Genomic DNA, 17,994 nt, shown 5'->3' on the forward strand with positions numbered 1-17,994 from the left:
GGAAGTGTGTTATAATTGTCTTAGTGTGAGCCCCGGGGGGGCAGCCTGCATCTGAGCAGTGTTCAGTCCCCAGGAAGCAAATGGAATGACAAAGGTTTAGCTCTCAGCGTTAGCCTCGTGTATATAAGAGAAATCAAACAGAGGTAATTGTGGTCTCGTTTTGTTTATGTATATTTCTGGATTGTGCTTTTTCCAATATCAGATGAAGTGAAATTATAACGTGGGAGTATATACCAGGGACACCTCCTACAGTACAGGAGTAGGTTTGTACTGTTGTCTGTAATAAAGTCAACTGTTTCTTATTGCATTATTTCGTTAGCACTGAAAAATGAATTTGTGGTGCCACCTTTGGTTCATCTTCGAGAATGAAGCAAAGTACATTAATCAGGCTACTTGGGTGAATTCCTGTGCATATAAATGTGTTCAGGGAGACTTGCACAGAGATTTTGTTAATACATAAACTGTATGTCTGCTGTGTATGTGTATATTATTATACAGCTAATATAATGATTTCATCAGTTAATTTGAAATCAACTTCTTGTTGTCTTTCAGTCATTAGTATTACTTTGTGCTTAATCCAGAAATCTTGTATTGTTGCATCTAACAAATATATGTTGCTCCTTACTGTTGAGGTGAACAGAAAGATACCTCAACTCTAAATATTTATAACGAAAAGGCATACACTAAATTAGATTCTTTTAAAACATGATTTTAGAATTTATATAATAAATTTAGGATGTTGTCATGATAAATCTGAAATGCATGTGGTGAAGATGAAAAGAAAGCCATCCATTTAAATTAAAAACAACGTTTGTTTTTTTTTGTGTGTGTGTGTGTTTGGAAGTGAGGCTTACATATATAAAGTCAACTTTTTTCTATCTCATGCTCAGTTTATTTTAATTCATCTTTGTTTCTGTACACCATATTTGTGGTTGGCTGTTTGTCAGTGACATAATTTATTTTCTTTCTTGGGCTATAGCATTTTGGGACAAAGGGAATAAAGATTATTTTGTAAATATGCATTTCTAGTTATGAGATCAAGTATGATAGAAAAGCTGGTAGAAAAAAATAGAAGTAAGATTATTTGAAATTTTGCCCACAAAGCAATTCTAATCTTGCTTTGCTACCCCCATTTGTTTCTGCTGTTTGGAACAGGATTTAAGTGGTATTTTTCACGTGAATATATGAAAATTCTGCCTTTTCAAAGTGTCTGCTTCCTTTTGTGCTTTACTTTGGTCTCCATTAGCCTCATGATCCTTCAGTCCTAGCTATGGCAAGAAATAAATCCAAGCATCTCTAGATATAAGTTGTGTATTTAGTTTTCTCTCTGTTGTTCTGAGTTTTGCATGAGGAATCCTATCAGAAGCAGCTATAATAGACCTGAAGTGGGGTTAAACAAAAAAAAAAGTGGAGGAGAAGGCAAGGAAGTACCTCAGGGATCACTACTGGATGAAGTCCAGCAGGCCCCTGACCAGGAGGAGCAAGCAGAGGGCCCGTGCAGCCACCCCGAGGGACAGGGACAGAGCTGGGCTGTCAGGAGCCTGGGGGAGCGCAGGCAGGAGAGGTGCAGAGTGCTGCCCCCGGGGAGGAACAGCCCCAGGACACGCTGGGGCACCCAGCTGGGAAGCAGCTCTGCAGGAAGGGCCCTGGGGGCCTGGTGGGCACCGCGCTGGGCACGGGCCAGCAGCGTGCCCTGGGCACCAAGAGGGCTGGCGGCACCGAGGCTGCCTTAGGCACAGTGCGGCCAGCAGGCCCAGGGCCTGGCCCAGAGGCCCTGGGCACAGCCTGGAGCCCAGGAGGCTCCCTCTGAGCACCAGGCAGCACTGCGGTGCTGGGCGGGTGCCGCAGCCCTGGCACAGGCTGCCCAGAGCCAAAGCCCCATCAGACTAGAGAGAGAAGTAATTCCATGTTTTCTTCCAAGTTTCCGCTAAACTTGTTCCTATCTGTGTTCCCCTCTGCAGCCCCACTTATTACATGTCCTGTACAGTTGCTCCTCTTCACTTGCATTACATATACTCATTAATCTACCCTCCATAGTTTTCCACATGCATACTCAGACTTCCAGTTCATGCATACAAAAGTGTTGGAAATGCAAGAACAGATTCCTTAACCATTCCCCCAACTGATTCAAAGGCTTTAGCACAAAGCCTCAGTAAAAGACCTTAGACAAATACAGTTTTCACACGCTTCTGTGTAATAAGTTGATGATGACAACTGATACACGATAGCAAAGCCAAAAGTCGTCAGCATGATGATGGACCCTCTGTTAGTAGACGTGTAGTGGGAATCAGGTAACTGAGGGTTTCACCATTTCGTGTTGTGTCTTTCTCTTGGAGATGAAGCCATCAGTGGAAACCCACGGATTTTCAAGGGCAGAGAAGGACTATTGAGTGCTCCACAAGTACTCAGGCTGTTGGACTGGGAAGCTCAAGAAGCATTCACATGTTGGACTAAGAGGAAACTGAAAACCTTGACATATGCGAGGCTTCAAAAGCAGTCCCTTCAGCTTGTGAGAAGTTGGCACTGAGTTGTTGCAGTGTATTTCTGTTGAGCAGAGGGAAGGGTGAAGGAGGGGTTGATGTTTTGCAGGCAGGACTGCCAAACGGCTGACTGTAGGCCACAGCATAAATAAGGAGTCTTACCCAGGAAAATGTCACCGACAGTTATAAAAATTGAGCTATGCCAGCCTTGGAGTACAGCTTACATTTTTTATTTTGTACCCTCAAAAATAAGTTAAACTAATAATCAAACCGCATTGCACATACCATACTGCTGGCCTTTCCCAGTGCACTCAAATTCACTTAAAACTCTTTCTCTGAGAAAGTCATGGGAAAGACAAACCTGAAAGCATATTCTGAAGGTCAGAAAGGCTCTCAGATTGGAGTTTAGGAACTCAAAGCCTGAAAGCTTTGTAGCAGAAGTCCTTGCTCCTGCTACTTTCATCAAGGATATTGTCCAGGTACGCTCTCTAATGTTAACTTGTGCCAGATCTCGTAGAGTCTGAGAGACGGTTTATAAAATAATCAGATCTCTAGGTCATTCAGCGCCTCTGGATCAAAAGCAGCACCTTGGATTGCATTAAACTGGAAACCAGTGCAGATAATGGGAGCACAGGTGCAATAGGATCCCCCAAGGAAGCAGCATAATGCGAAGCAGTAGCGTGAGCCAAAGTTCAGATTGAGGGTGTTCGCATGGTTACGGCGAGGGAAGAGGAATTAGCATGAGCTCCTGGTGAGTAAGAAAAGTTGGCGAAGCAGCAGAAAAACCAAGCACAGGAGAATATGTGAATATAGAAGAAAAAGGGGACCAGCTGGCCTCGGAGTGTTGTCCGTGGGCCCCTGATTAGGTCAGCTTTAGAAGGCTGGTAATTGGTTCCAGCAATTACCAGCAGCCCTGAGAACCGCCGCTCAAACTTCGGGAGCCTTGTGACAAATTGAAGCTGACTGCTGGTGAAGGAGTATCGACTTCCCATTTCTAAACAGGGGGATCATTAGTCAAGAAAAGCATCTTTTAATTACTCGCAGGAAGAAAAAAAAAAAAAAGGAAAAAAAAGGAAAAAGATCTTTCAGTATGGATCCTGCAACAACTGCCATTTTTTCAAGTGTATTCAATATTAAATTTATTGTCTTGGAGGGGAGGGGGAGAGCAGGGAGAGCTAGCCTGCAGTCCCTCCTTCAGTAATGTGGGTTTAATTTGGAGTGAGAAGTCAAATTAGAGTAAATCAATGTTGCAACAATTAACTGGGTCTGGGGATGAGAATGAGGATTTTCCCCTGTAATTGCTATTGATACTATTTAAGCACACTCTTAAAACATTGATTTTGAGTGGTGTGACACAGGACTAGTCTGAGCGGTGCAGTGGGGCCAGGGCAGAGTTTGCTCCATGGAGGAATGTTGCAGATGTTGTGAAGCCAGCTTCTAGGGATTAGTGCTTCGGGTGTCTGCACCGTGTTTTGCCACCAGTACGTAGGTTTTCTGCCAGATATTTAACTTTCTTCTGGACACACTGCATATGCTTTGCTTTCCTGTATCTATTCTTGCTCGTATTGTTTCTGGTTTGCAGACTTGCTTGGCACCGTTGGGTTCCTCAGCTGATGTTGGCCTTCTCCAAAGGAGAGGAGCTGTCACCATCCCTCTCCCACTCCAGGAGGTGATTGTTTCCTCCCCGATCCTCTCGCTCTTTCTCTGAGCTCCTAAGGGAGCTCAGTCTTGCTAGGAGGGCTGGGATACACCAGCAGCAAGGCTGCCTCCACCAGCTGGAAGCTGTTGGCCAAGAGGACAAGGAAGGGCAGCTTGCTATCCAGAGCCATATCCCAACCATGCTTTTTGTTCTTCTGCTGAAGTGATGCTCAAAATTTGCATTAGATCTCTGCAAACCACAAAGTTGAAGGGCTCCACCATTTCAGTGTCTTTTTGAGAACTTGCATAAGTAGAAAGAACTTCCGTCTCCATGAAAAATGTATTAGAAAAGTGAGGGATGAACAGTTTGTAGAAGCTCAGCTGTTAGCTGCCCTTTACGTCAGGCATAGTTTTAAGCTGTGCTGAGGCTTTAAATGGAGCTTGAATATTGTGGTTTACATCATGGTGAATATAACATGTTTCTGAGCTGAGATTTAGATGTTGAACTCTACCTCCTGGTTTTTGTATTCTGATTGATACAGCTAATTTAGAAAAAACAAATATGCTTGAAAATGTACATTTTTCGCTTTCCTGTGGATGACAGGGTAGGGGGAAGACTTCAGATGACAACGTGCTGAGTATTAAAAATCAAAGATGTACATAATCCTCCCATTCTGGAGCTTTCTGTTTTTAAGAGGTGGTCTGGATCAACGATGCAACTTTCCAGTAACTGCAAGTGCCTGCCACGGTGTCCTTGCAATTTTGCTCAGGTAGTTTGTTTGCATAGCAGTTACTGTGTTTATTCTGGTTAACAAAGGTCATAAGAAAACAGAGAGGTTCTTAATGCTGTCTGAAAAGTCGTGAGTTGGGAGCTGGCAGTGTCGGGAATTGACTTTCACCTTAAGATGTAAGATCCAGTTTGATCCCTCGCTCACTAATGAACTGAATTTAATGGTGTCAGAAAAAACATTATGCAGCTCGACTATATTTAGCAGACTTTCACAATTCCACGCTTAAGCCTGGCTTGCCGTTTCAAGGCTAACGTCCATTACGCTGGCGAGCAACTTCTGTGAAAAAAAAATTAAGCCGTGCTTCCTTTTTTTCATAAAAATAATTATTCCTTCATTATTTGTACTCGGAGTGAATTTTGATAAAGGGCAAGCACAGGGAAACTGCCTCGTTACATCCCCGTATCTTGTCCTGAGCCTTGCAAGGGTTCTCCATTTCGGCTCTTTGATTTCTCGCTCGTTCTGGCCATCAGATTGCTGTTTCAGTCCTGTTGGTCTCCAGTTTCTGGCATAAGGACGCACCGCTACAGATGCAGCCCGGGGGAACATTAGTACCTCTCTATCCACGACTGTCAGGTCTGGTTTCGTAGCGGTTCTTGGCCTGATGAGGTCAGTGTTTTGTCCCTTTTGAATGCTCCTCCATGCTTGACACCTTGCCCATTTTAGGGGTGGGGGAAGGGTTTAAAAAAAAAAAAAAAAAAAAAAAAGATTTTATTGTGAAGGGCTGACCAGAACCCATCTGCAGTTGGGTGGCATCTGCTCCCCACATGTCACTTCCCTCATTAACAAGCAATTGAATTAATTAAATGCTACTCAGAACACGCATAACAAGCTACCGGCAGTGTCCAAATTAGCACTGATAATCAAGGATGATTTCCTTTATTATCCTGCTAAGTGGTGTGCAGGCTCTGATCTCCCTGTCTGCCCTCATCTATTTACATACCCCCAGCTTCTGCCTTTAGAAGCTGAGGTTATCTTACCTAGTTAATTTGCCACGATCACCAAGCATGGCGGATTGATATTCCTGCCTCTGCTGAAGCACCCCCCCTTCTCCCCCTTTCCTTCCTCCCCAAGCCTGGTCCTTTGTATCTCAAGCTCACTGATAAATTAAAAGCCACCCCTGTGGTCTCTCAAGTGAGTAATAGAGGCAGAAATTTCATTTTGCAACTGGCTGATTTAATGATCCAAAGGGTAATTAATGGCCTGATTATCTTAATGTTAAATATGTCCGGCAGCAATTACTGTGACCTCCCGCTTGTCAAGGTCCAGGCTATGCTCTTCTTTCAATTAAGTTCTCTGGGGCTTAATGGTATGAATAAACTCCTCTGATTCTATCATTCCGGACTCTGAGATTTAAGCGAGCTAGGGGCTCGTTTGGAGTTTTAATCAGCCCGTCTTCTACTTGAGCGATCAGAGTTAACAATTATAACAAGGACAGTTTAACTTTCTTCCCCCCCACCCCCCACCCTTTCTACTTCTTTATATTTTTCCTTTTTTTTTTTTTTAAGCGCTTGGAGGGAATTTTGTTGGCTGCAGAAGCAGCTTTGCTAGGCTAGTCTCTCCCTATATAAATTATCATGTGAATGCTGCTGTTTTTCCATTTGACAGGCTTAATTAATTGGCAGGAGCGCCCAAAAATGACAGTGCCACTAATTGCAACTCAAAGTAAATTTCTGTCATTGTGGCACGCTTGTCAGCGGGCATGCCCCAGTCCTCACCGCGGCCAGAGTTTGTTGACGTTTTCCATTTCAGTTTTCACATCTCGTCAGGGAATGTGATCATATGTGATAGCACTAACGGACCAAGATGTGCCTTTGGGTTTTCCAGGCATGCAGTTTGTGTGCAAGAATGACATTTACTGCCAATAAAGTTTAGACAGCTGTGCTTCTGCCGACCAAACAGCTGCTAGGGGACTTAAGATTTTACTTAAGATATTTCAGCAAGTCCTATTAACTGGGAGACTTTGGGAAGGAGTGGGGAAGGGGAAAAAAAAAAAAAAAAACACAAACCACCAACAAACCCTGAGAGTTGTAACTCACCCCTGGTCGTCTTCGTGGTTGAACTACACTAAATAGCACATCTCCCAGTGAGCTGGAGTTATATTAGCTCTATTTTAGACAGTAAATATTTCATAAAGATAATGAGGAAAATGTATAAATTATTAGTACAAGAGTATTGCATTTTCAAACACACGCACACACACACATAAATAAAAAGACTGATTCACTACTGCCAGTAAACTAAAACCTTTCCCCATATTACTGTAGAAATGAACTGATTCTGACATGTTGGATTGCATGCTTTCAGATCAGAGTAATTGTAATTGTTTTAAAATTAAATTTATAAAAAAAAATTGTCACTTACCAGTAGCTTCCAGGAAATGCATATAATAACAATAACTAACTGAGCCAAATGAAATGTCAGCTTGGGTGGTGGCTGTTCGTATTTCACCATTTGGAGGCCTCAGAAGCTAAAATGAAATGCTCAAAAGATGAAGGTTAGTGGTACGACGTATTTTATTGTCCTTGTAGCTGCTTGGCAGACCTTGTAATCCAGGATCTGATCCAGTAAAACACTGGTGCCTATATAGCAGCGTGGGAGATGCCTGAATGATTAAAAATAAAAACAACAACAACAAAAAAAAACAACCCCAGTTGTCCAAGTTAATGAGCAATTTAGATAAAATGCTCCCTAGTTCAACTGCACTTTTCTTATGTGCAAATCTGTCTTTGATAAAAACTCAAACACTTTGTAAACAGAAGCCTAGTTTGCAATTATTATTACAATCATCATTCTCGTCATTGTCAGTGAAAGAGAAACCTACAAAAGAGATATTTCTGTCTCTCTAGTGCATTAGGGCATTCATTAAAAAGCAGAGGTGTAAGAGCCACCATCTGAATAGCATAAGTACTGCTGTTAATACATCATCGGAATATTTGGTGTATTCAGAGCTGGCACACTCGCTGCCTTCTGCGTTCACACCTCACGTGGATTATATGCATGCTTTGTGGATACAGTGACATGGTATGTTACATACATGTACCTGCGTGGCATGTATTCAGCAGAGATTTCCAGTTACGCTGCTTTTTTGGCATGTCCTTTTAATTCCATTTACCAACTACCTTCTGGATGGTCTGCCCAAGGATTAGTGCCGTTATCTGGAGTTTCTGGAGAAAAGAGCCGAAGAAATTCTCCTTGCTTTTTGTCTTTTTCTCATTTTCTCTGAAGTGTCTCACATGTTAGATTACCCTTACCCCCATTTATTGTTTTTCCTTTTAAAAATATCTTTGAAGAGGACAGGGGAAAAGCAATATGTTACAGCCTTGTTTTGAAACCTGCTAGCTAAGATACTAAGATCCTTCCTCAAGCCCAGATTTTACGAGTCTTTTGACAATATAAAAAATGAAGACCTGAATGAAAATAAACTGTTGAGACCCAGTCGTTTTAATGTTGTATTGATGAAGAGGCAGTAGCTTCCAAAATGAAAATGTGGTTTCACAAACGGTAAAGATTTAGCCCAGCCAGCATCAAAAATATTTTGTTCTGAAACTCTTGTGAATTAGCCATGGTTTCAGGCAGCGATGGACTGATGAAATATGCCTCCATATTAAAGGCAGATCAGGAGGCTGCAGTGATGTCCTCAGCCCAAGTGCTAAATACTGTAGAATTGCATTTGCCGCAGTTCCCAATAGTTTAGCCTGTCCCAAGTCATTTGGTTAGCACAATAGTAGATATGTTTGCATTGACAAAGCATTTGGGACCCTTGAGGTGACTAACCCCTCTGACAGAAGGCTGTGTGCCAAGAGAGTCCCTGCCCCAACTCGCTGTGCAGGAGTAAAATGGTTCGATAAGTGGGGGTGTGCAAAGAGACTCTTATTTTTATTGCTCGGGCAGTCATCTCATCATCCCCTAAATCAAACCGGTGTTTCTTTGTGGATATCTCATCACTGGGGAATTTCAGGATTTACTGGGAGCTGTTTCTCACAGGCGAAGGAGCACTTCTGGGGAGAGACCATGAATTTGTTTGCTAGAAAATTGTAGGAGTGGGGTCAGTTCAGTCAAAGATCAGAACGGTGGGCCAGAGGCAGCAGTCAAGCTTTGAGTACTGAACCAAAAATAATAAAAAAAAAAAAAAAAAAAGAAGGGAGGGGCCTTCAAAGTGAAAATAAGCAGCTTTTCTTTCATGCAATAGAGGAAAGGAAAAGCATCAGTCCATATTATTTTATCAGCTTTGTCATTTTTCTTACAGTACCTGTGACTTTCATTGTATGGGGTTTGTTTTTTGTTTGTTTGTTTTCCCCATAATGTCATTCCAAGGAATTGTGGAAAATGCACCTCTTGTTTTTGACGGTAATTTCCAGTGTTGACAAAAAAAAATGAGAAATCCACTCTGAATACACCCAGAAGATGTAAAAACCGACTGGTGTGAATGTATTAAGCTTACAAATCAGAGCTTTCTGTTGGAGAAGGACGCCCTGCCTCTAGAAATTCCTGCAAGAGGACAGGTGCTAGAGGCTGAAATGTTTTACCTTGGAGGTTTGATCAACGCTGAATACCTTTATTCTGCTGAGATTCTTGACAATTTGTTGATTCTACTTTTATGTTATGCTCTTTGTTTAATCTGTTTGGCTGCCACACTGAAAAGCAACACGTTGAGCTGAAATTCCCTAAAAAATAAGTTGATTAGCTTTGTGCTTAAGGAAAGCTTAGGATTTGAGTTCAGGACTGAAGTTAGGAGGATTTGGTGGTGGGTGAGACAATAGGTGGATATATTGGAAAAACTTTATTTGTAAATCATAAATAGCTGTCAGAAAACATCATTAAACTAATGGCCAAAGACCAATACCATTTTAAATATGTCGGATCCAGCTAACGTGGATTTGTCTTTCACCAGAAAATTCTCTGATAACTTTCAAAGCACTTAGAAAGGAGAAACACAGAGGTTCAATGGCCACAGAAAATTTAGCTGTAACAAAGATGGACAAAGGAAGCTGTGTGGTGGTGACGTTTCCGATCCTTTGGTGGTTTAGTAGTTTAGATTTTACATCTAACTGCAGCCACAAATCATTGCAAACTCGCAAAGGGACAGCTCCATAAGGAAATGCTGGATGTTAGTCCAGAACACAGACCAAGATCGTAGTTCACACTTCCGCAGAGTACAAAGACCAGGTGAGTTGTTTTCGGCTAGGGTCTTGAAGAGATCTGGAAGCCCAGGGTAGCAGCTGGTGCCTTTTACTGAGGAAGAAGCTCAGGTAGCGTGAATTATGTGCTGAAGGAGGCCCTCCCTTTTTCCCTCACTCCACCCAGAAGTGCATGCTCCTGTTATTTTCCCCCATATCCGCACAAGCGTGAGGTCAGTTGTCTCATAGATCCGATGAAGTGCAGTGTAAATGAGTTTAAAAAAAAACAACCTACCTCCCTCACCACCACCCCCAAAAAATCCCACCACTAACAGAAGTGTCCCACCACTAACATTAAGCTCACGGGGTCCTGCATTTCAGGGGCTAGCATTTACTGTGATAACCACAAATATTCCTGTATTCCTTGTTCAAAGGCGCAGGAGTTATTGAACTTCACAACAGAACATATGCAGAGGAGTACATTTACATCAGCTATCCTTACCTGAATGCATTTTTATCATCTATTCTGAAATTACACTGCTCAGTGTATGTGTGCATGCACATAGCCGCTGCTCTGCAATACCCGAGGAATAAATACGGGGAGTTTTGTCCTAAGTACGTCAATGCAAAAGCAATTGAAAAATTAAATTTACTCTTTAAAGCAGTGGGCAGCCGTGCCAAACAGATCTTTGCCCTCCCTATCTTTAATAATAGCTATCTAATCAATTATATCCAAAAGGAAAATCATTTAACACGGCTGTTGCTATCAGCATTCAGCCGTTGCTGGGGCTGAAGTTTGTAATAAAAATGAAAAAAAAAATAAAAGCAATTGAGGAAAAAAAAATCCCAAATGCCAAACATCAGCTATTATGAGGTCCACAGGGTCAGATCAAAATCTGAGATGTGTTCAGCTTAGGAAAGTACTGTAAGTTGGGCACTTACTGCTGCAGAGCACACAGGTCTGCGTATCAGGAACTAAACAGAGCAGCTTAGCTGGCAAGGAAAATACCCAGCGTATTAAAGAATACGTGTTTAGTTAGAGATTTTATGTAAAACATTTTATTTGAAACTGTTCTGTGTACGTGGTGCTTAATCTGTTCTCTTCATTTCTTCTGCCTTCAGGTCCTGGCTCTGTCTCTCTCAGGTCTTACCAAACATGATGTTGTTTAACTAGACATATAGTTGAAATTGGTTGCTATACCTACTATAAGAGCAGTTATTCTAAAGCCAGTTTATTCCTGGTTTGTACTGTTGAAGCTTTTTTTTAAGTTCATACACAACAGATTACTGTTAAAAGAAACCTGTACATATGAACCAATTGTGGGTAAATACATGGGGCAGGTTGTCACCGGCTGGGCTGAGTGTGTGACAAGGTGGTCCTCACATTACCTTTATCCTGGTAAAACACTCAGACAGGTATTACCAGGAGCATAATACTAGGAGTGTTGTTGCATGGGCAAAATCTTAAAGCTTTCAGCAGTGGTCACTACCGATGGCTGGAAGTTACGCAAATTCATCCATCTGCATCAGTTTGGGCCATTTCTGCGTCCGTAGGTTGTTTGGACAGCAGATAGCTTTGTTTGAGCTGGTGGTACAGCACAGAAATGAGCACGCCAAAAACCAGCAGTGGCGATGCTGAGCAGTACTTGACAAAAGGCAGTGCCTTGCCGTGCTACTGGTGGCTGCGCTGGCCGGTGACACTAGGTACAGAAGCAGCAGCATGCCTTTGCTTTGGTCGTGGCTACAGAACCTGCAGGGCTCCATAACAGTAACTGTGACCAACTTTCTCTCTTTTGTGATTTTTTTCCTTTTTTTTCCTTTGTTTAAGACTCAGCTTTGTTTCTGGCTCTGCAGGAAGCTGGTAGCCTATGGCAAGGGACTGGGGAGATAAGACTTCAGTAAGATAACTAAATGAAAAGGGCAGCAGTGAAAAGATGGTGCTGGCTTTTGACTGGACTGAAACTTGATATACACATCAGCCCAAATGCAGTTTCCCCACGGTTCTAAAATATCCATTTGACAGAGGCAATGTGCTTACTGCGGGATTTTAGACGTACGGGTGCTGGAGGGGGAGCAGCAGTGAACCCCTGAAAGAGAGGAGTGACCACAAGAAATAAGACCACCATTGCTCTCGCTTTGAAGTAATTAAATAGCAGGCTAAAATGTTTTAAGGTGAACACAGGTGACAAATTGGAGCCTTTAGAGAATTGGGATTACAGTGAAATGAAATGTCTCACTGTGCCTATTAACTAGATTGTGCAGACAGTGCAAAGTCCTGTAGCTGAAGCATTTTTGTGCAAGTCTGCAGACGTACAGTCGTGAGCAGAAGCCATCTCTAATAATTGGTAACCCTCAAAAGGTACGGATGGGATATGCTTCAAAAAGTCTTCGTGCTGAACAGATGATTGTGTCATGGCCTAGAAATCTCCCAGCTAACTTTTCTTTTCCCCAAAAAGATTTAAATTTTTCTGGTTTCATCTAGGTCAGAATTTCTAAGTGGCAGTTTTGTTGTATTTTCACTTGACTGCAACGCCAGCCAAACCTGGAAGCCTGTGGTGTACGCACAATTAAATCACAGCCTCAATTAGCACTTGCAGGAGTCCTCCACAAGTGGAAGGGATAGGACTGTATCACTGCGTGCTAAAACTGAAGGATACCTTCAGCCTGAGCTATTTCCCAGAAGTTGAATTTTTCTTTCTTGACTCAAGAAGCAAATGTTTGCAACTCTAGTCCTTTGCTAATGGCATGGACGTGCTCCTCTCTGAGCCAGATCTGCTTTGGCCACCTTGTGCGACTCCAACAGCTCAGCCCAGTCACAAACAGATACTTGACATTGCTTGGATTGTCCTGTTGCATTAAGGGGAAGGAAAAAAAAGACAGAAAGACAGGGATTTGCTGGTGTGCACATGCTGCATGCACTCTGCAAGTGATCCATGTATAGGCAGATTTCTCTGGGAAATGCCAGACCTCTGCCTGTGCATGGGATAACTGCATCACAGGTTTACTGCATGCAGCCTTTCCTTGCTGCTCAAGTCATCAAGGAGTTTGTGAGACGAGAAAGGTGGAGAGCCATGGCCTTAGCTAGGGCTGGGCTGTGATCTGCACTGAAATCTCTAATAAATGACCCGTTTTCTGGTTGTGGAGACACACAGACCACGTGCAACATGCCAAAGCGCTGTGGTGGCCTTAAGAGCTTCCCATGCTCTAGCTAAAGACTGGGACCCTTTTAGGTACAGTGAAGCCATTCAGCTTATTGGTCACTTCTGGAAATGACAACCCTGTCCTTCTGTGGTATATTGCAAGTCCTATGCTGAATCTTTCTTTGTTCACTTTCTTACTTAAATAGAAATCCATTGGCACTGGAATTTTGCAGGCAGGATGTGGATTTTTCTCCGTGAAGTCCAACTGGAAAATATTGCTTAGTTTACACATTAATGAACCATGTTTGTTTATTTGTTTAAAAAAGGAAATATCAGCTTGTAGTTCCAAATGTGAGCAGGGTAGGATCTGTGTAGAGACAACTTGCTTTCTACTTTTAAGAGTTCGCCAACCTCATTGCTAGGTTTATTGCTCTAGGGCAAGTTAATTAAAGCCAATGGAGAATTTAAAAATGGGGAAGGGGAACAAAGCAAGGGGGAGCATTTCTTAATTATGTTGCGGAATTTCTCTTTAATTCATGTCCTTTTGAAACCTTAGTGAAGCACCTGCCTGTGGCATCCCAGAGAGATCAGCACCAGGACCCTTAGAGCAGCATGTAGCTGGCACACAGGTTTGCTGATGACTCAGTGAAACATATTTGGAGGCAAGGCAAACTCAGCTGTGTAAGGTCCCTTTTAAATGCAAAGTATCTGTTTGGTATGATTGAGTGCAGTTCTGTTACAAATAAGTCCCCCAAAATTTGAATTTTCTTTGTGTGGATATAACACGATTTCACAAGGGGTCTTGGGATGTTCGGAGGGAAGGCATGTCAAAGGAAAGCTGGACACCCAGCTCCTGCTGATTAGCAGTGACAGCTGAGTGACCAACTTTCTGTCTGCCTTTCAAACATCACCCTCTAAAAATACATCTGCCACAGGCATTTCTACTATTTAAATGAAACACAGAGTAACATGTGATTTAAATTTACATCACATGAAATAGCCTAAAAAACAGTTCATCTCCCATGGGTTGTGTTTCTGTAGAAGCGTTGCCTCAGAAGCATGCTAGACCTATGGGTGCACAGGATGAGCAAAGGAAACTCAAGAATGAAATGAGAGAAGGGAGAGTCTAGGAAGTGACTCTTCTAATGAAGTTTTGGGCTCAAGAAATGAGGATATGCCTTACAATTGCCCGATGTCCATACTTAATGTTTTAACTTGCATTCCTTTTCCCATTTGCATTTTTTCTGGAGCTAGACAGCTCATTCAATACCAAAATATGTTACAGTGTGGAATAAGAGAGGAGAATATGATGTCACTGGGTAGGCTTCAGAAAGGATATTTCAGTAGTGCAAGGAAAATATTCTTCTATCTCACTGTTATACTGGGACATAAAGAATCGACCCAATCTATAGAGAAGGCTTTCAGAATAAAGCAAAAATAGCACTCACAGCCAAAGAAATAGTAAAGTGGAAAAGAAAACACCCTTATTCCTCAGATTTGAGGCAATATCTAAAGCGACAGAGCTTCTTGTAGCACCAGAAACGTAAATAAAGCACCAGAGCTCTCGCTTGCCTACCAAAAGCAGGACTGCTAGGTCAAAAATCCGCCAAAGCCTAAGGTGGATTTAGGAGTGAGGAGGAGAATTGGATGCAGTGCCTGGCTCCTGTGCAGGGAAACTGGTTGCGTCTCAAGTTAATCATGAGACCAATTTGTCAAGCAGTATTTAATGGACAGCTTATGAGCATGTATGTGGGCAGGGTAGCTTGTAAATTTGAATGTGCCTATTTTCTTTGACAGCAATCAATGAATGTGCTATTTATTAATGTACTTTGAGAGGTCTTCTCAGACTTTTTATGATTGTTCTGTGCTCTCTCAGATCAGTCAAAAAAATGACAGAGCGGAGCAGGATTTCTGCGTTTACAATCAATATTACACTTTTATTTCTTTTGTTTTCATGCAAATAGAGGAGTCGCAACGTGTTTTGTAGTGGGGTCTCTATACCACTGCAAGGGAGCAGACTTGGTGAGGAAGGTGCATCGCAAAGTAGGTGCCAATATCTGCATCAGGTAGTATCAGGGTTTTAAAGCAAATTATCCACATGCTCCCAGTTCCCAGGTGTCAGTTTGGTTCATGGGATGGTCTTGGTGTGCTGACTAGGTTCCCTTTGGAGAAACCAAACTGGAAGCTACCTGTGCACTCAGCGTGCTCCAGACCCTACTTTGAACATGAGCATCTAGCCCATGGTGCTGTGAACCTCTTCTGTCATCAGGAGCATTTAATTCAAAGGACTAAGCTAGATCAAGTAAAGGTAACCCCCTTGGATCATTTATATATAAGGTTCATGGCAACAGCTGCTTCAGTCTACCCGTCTTGTTCCTGTTGCACCTGTTTATTTGCTGGTGTAGACAGAGCCTAATTTTTCCACGGAAAATAGTAGTTTGAATTATGCAGCCTGGCCCAAACCCAGCAATCATGTCTCATTGCAAATGACAGTTCCACTGCTTAAACAACCACACACAAAAAAAAAGAAAATATTTTCTGAAATAGGCAATTTCTGTCCAAAAGTACATTTGGTAATTGTTCACAAAACTTGGCTCATTGATCGGGTTTGTGCATCTCAGGCATCAGTGAGACAGGTGAGCTGCCTCTAAACCAGAGCTATGTCAGCAGTGGAAGTGGGATAAGAATCATGTCAGCTTGATACGGGGTCAAGATCATTGCTTGTTGTGGTCAAAACCTTCCAAAATGAACGGGAAGCCTAGAAAAGGGCTATAAGAAGGATTTAAACTCTTTAGTATCTTCGAGAGGAGACGCTAAGGGGCTCCTGAACTGATGATGATTGTGCAGGGATGAAGGGGTTCGTGAACATTTGGAAGTGGAAAATGGGTTCTTGTAGTTCAAGCACGTGCTCCAAGGAACAGCAGATGAAACTTGAGAAGTGCTGAGGCTGGTTATGAGGAAAATTGTCCCACCAGCTTTCTTGAGCTGTGCAGTTATCTCCCAGAGAAAAGCAATAAATCCCATCAGCAGTAAGCACACGATGGGCAACAAGGCAAGGGGATGAATGATCTAGAAGAGCTTTACTTTCTAGGTTAGCTGAATCTCTTGTAAGAGATAAAGCATAGAGCAGCTCTAGCAGATTTTTTCAACGTTCCCTTCTGTTTCATGTTGAGTCCTCCACCACTCCAGAAGACTACAGAAATCCACTCTCAGCTGAAATAAAGAATCTAATTCCAGTGCTCTTTCCTCCCATGTCCCCTGCTCCCCTTTTGCATCCGCTGGATGTCCATTTCAGTAAGTTTTCCCTTCAGAACAAACCTATCATTTTTCACCACAGGATATTTACAGCTTCAATCAGTGCCAAATTCAATTGGCTTCTGATCTCATCGCTGGAAGTTATAGATGCAGATATTATTTGCACTGCGGTTAATTATGGAGCAATCAAACTTTGGCTTTTCCACTGTAATTTCCTCTGCCAGCTAATTTAATTAATCACCCCCAGCTCAGCTCTTCCAGCTGCGACCGGCAGGGTCATTAATTAGACATGTGGTGGTAGCTCATAGACCAGTTCCTGTTAAGGGGCTGCTGCCCACTTGATCTCTAAGGGAGCGATAGCATTTTCTAAGCATCCAGGCAGGATTAGAGGTAGCTAACACATTAGTGTATTCCTCAGAAGTGAAAGCAATTCCCAAAAGGTGTACCGCAAGCAAACAGCGTGATTGCTGCGACTGCTGGCACTTAGCTCACCAGGCGAGGCTCGGGGAGGCAGAGGTCTCTGCTTCAGGCAGGAGCACGATCAGATCGCTGCTGCGATGCGACTTAGGGCACAGCTCCTCGTCCTGCAGATCATCCTCGTCCTGCAGATCACGCTCACTGTGCTCTTAGGCTGGTTTTCATCACCGTGTCGGTGCAGGTGCCTGCTGCACGTGTGCTCCAGAATGGATTCTGCTGGGTAGACCTGTGATTTCTCGGTTTTCCATCCTTTGTGACCCAGCCCATGAGCTTTAAAATAAAAAATGCTCAGAAACTTGAAAGGCATCCTTCCCACTGTTCCTGGGAGCTGAATGGCTTTGATCAGATGGAAAAATACAAAATTTCCTAGTGGAGAAAAGAAATTAAACATGAATTCTCATTGCCAGATCACATCAATAACAGGAATATTTTGGTGTGTTTGTTTTGTTTTTTCCCCACTATAAAAGCTGTATAAAATAACCAGCTACGTCTGTCATATTGTTTGGATCTCAGAAAAGTCAATAGATTTCAGGGGGCAGAAGAAACTTTTACGGTACACAAAATAGTTTGATTGCATCCAGCTTAAGAATCTCATCCCAAACATTATCAGCAGAAAGCACGTGGTCTGGGATGTGTGTCGGGCCAGCCTAACAGCCGTGAGCACTTCACACATTTTGGGGGGAATACAACTGAGCATTAATCTTCACTCTCACGTGTTCTGACTTGATACTCAGCAGTCACAGACCCTGCCGTTAGGTTCTCCTCTGCATCCCAAATATCAAAGCATCTTCCAAACCTCAGCCTGCAAATACGGTTTTAAACTTCCTTCGTTTTCTTAGCAGGCTCTTCTCCATCCTCCTCGGAGTACCAGCAAAGCCCCTGGTGTTCCTATCACACCATACATAATTGTACAGTTTTTTGGAGTAGGTAAGCTAGAAAACAGGATAGCTGTAGCTCTCAGGCAGCTTTTTCAACAACATATGACAGTGAGGGGGTTCTGCTGCAGTTAGGTTTGGAACCTGTTGCAGAGCTGTCATTTCTAATCAGAGCCTCTGTCTGAGGTAGATTGCTGATGGTCGGAGTCTCCCCCACTTCT

The 17,994-nt window shown here is 42.7% G+C and overlaps 1 protein-coding gene across 7 annotated transcripts in view; it reads left to right on the plus strand.

Moving 5' to 3' along the window:
- The window catches only part of AGAP1 (ArfGAP with GTPase domain, ankyrin repeat and PH domain 1), a 347,733-nt gene that overhangs the window by 311,509 nt on the left and 18,230 nt on the right, over positions 1 to 17,994 (plus strand). The gene's annotated exons all lie outside the window — the stretch shown is intronic.

The sequence above is a fragment of the Anas acuta genome, chromosome 6, assembly GCF_963932015.1.
Source record: "Anas acuta chromosome 6, bAnaAcu1.1, whole genome shotgun sequence".
NCBI classification, from domain to species: Eukaryota; Metazoa; Chordata; class Aves; order Anseriformes; family Anatidae; genus Anas; species Anas acuta.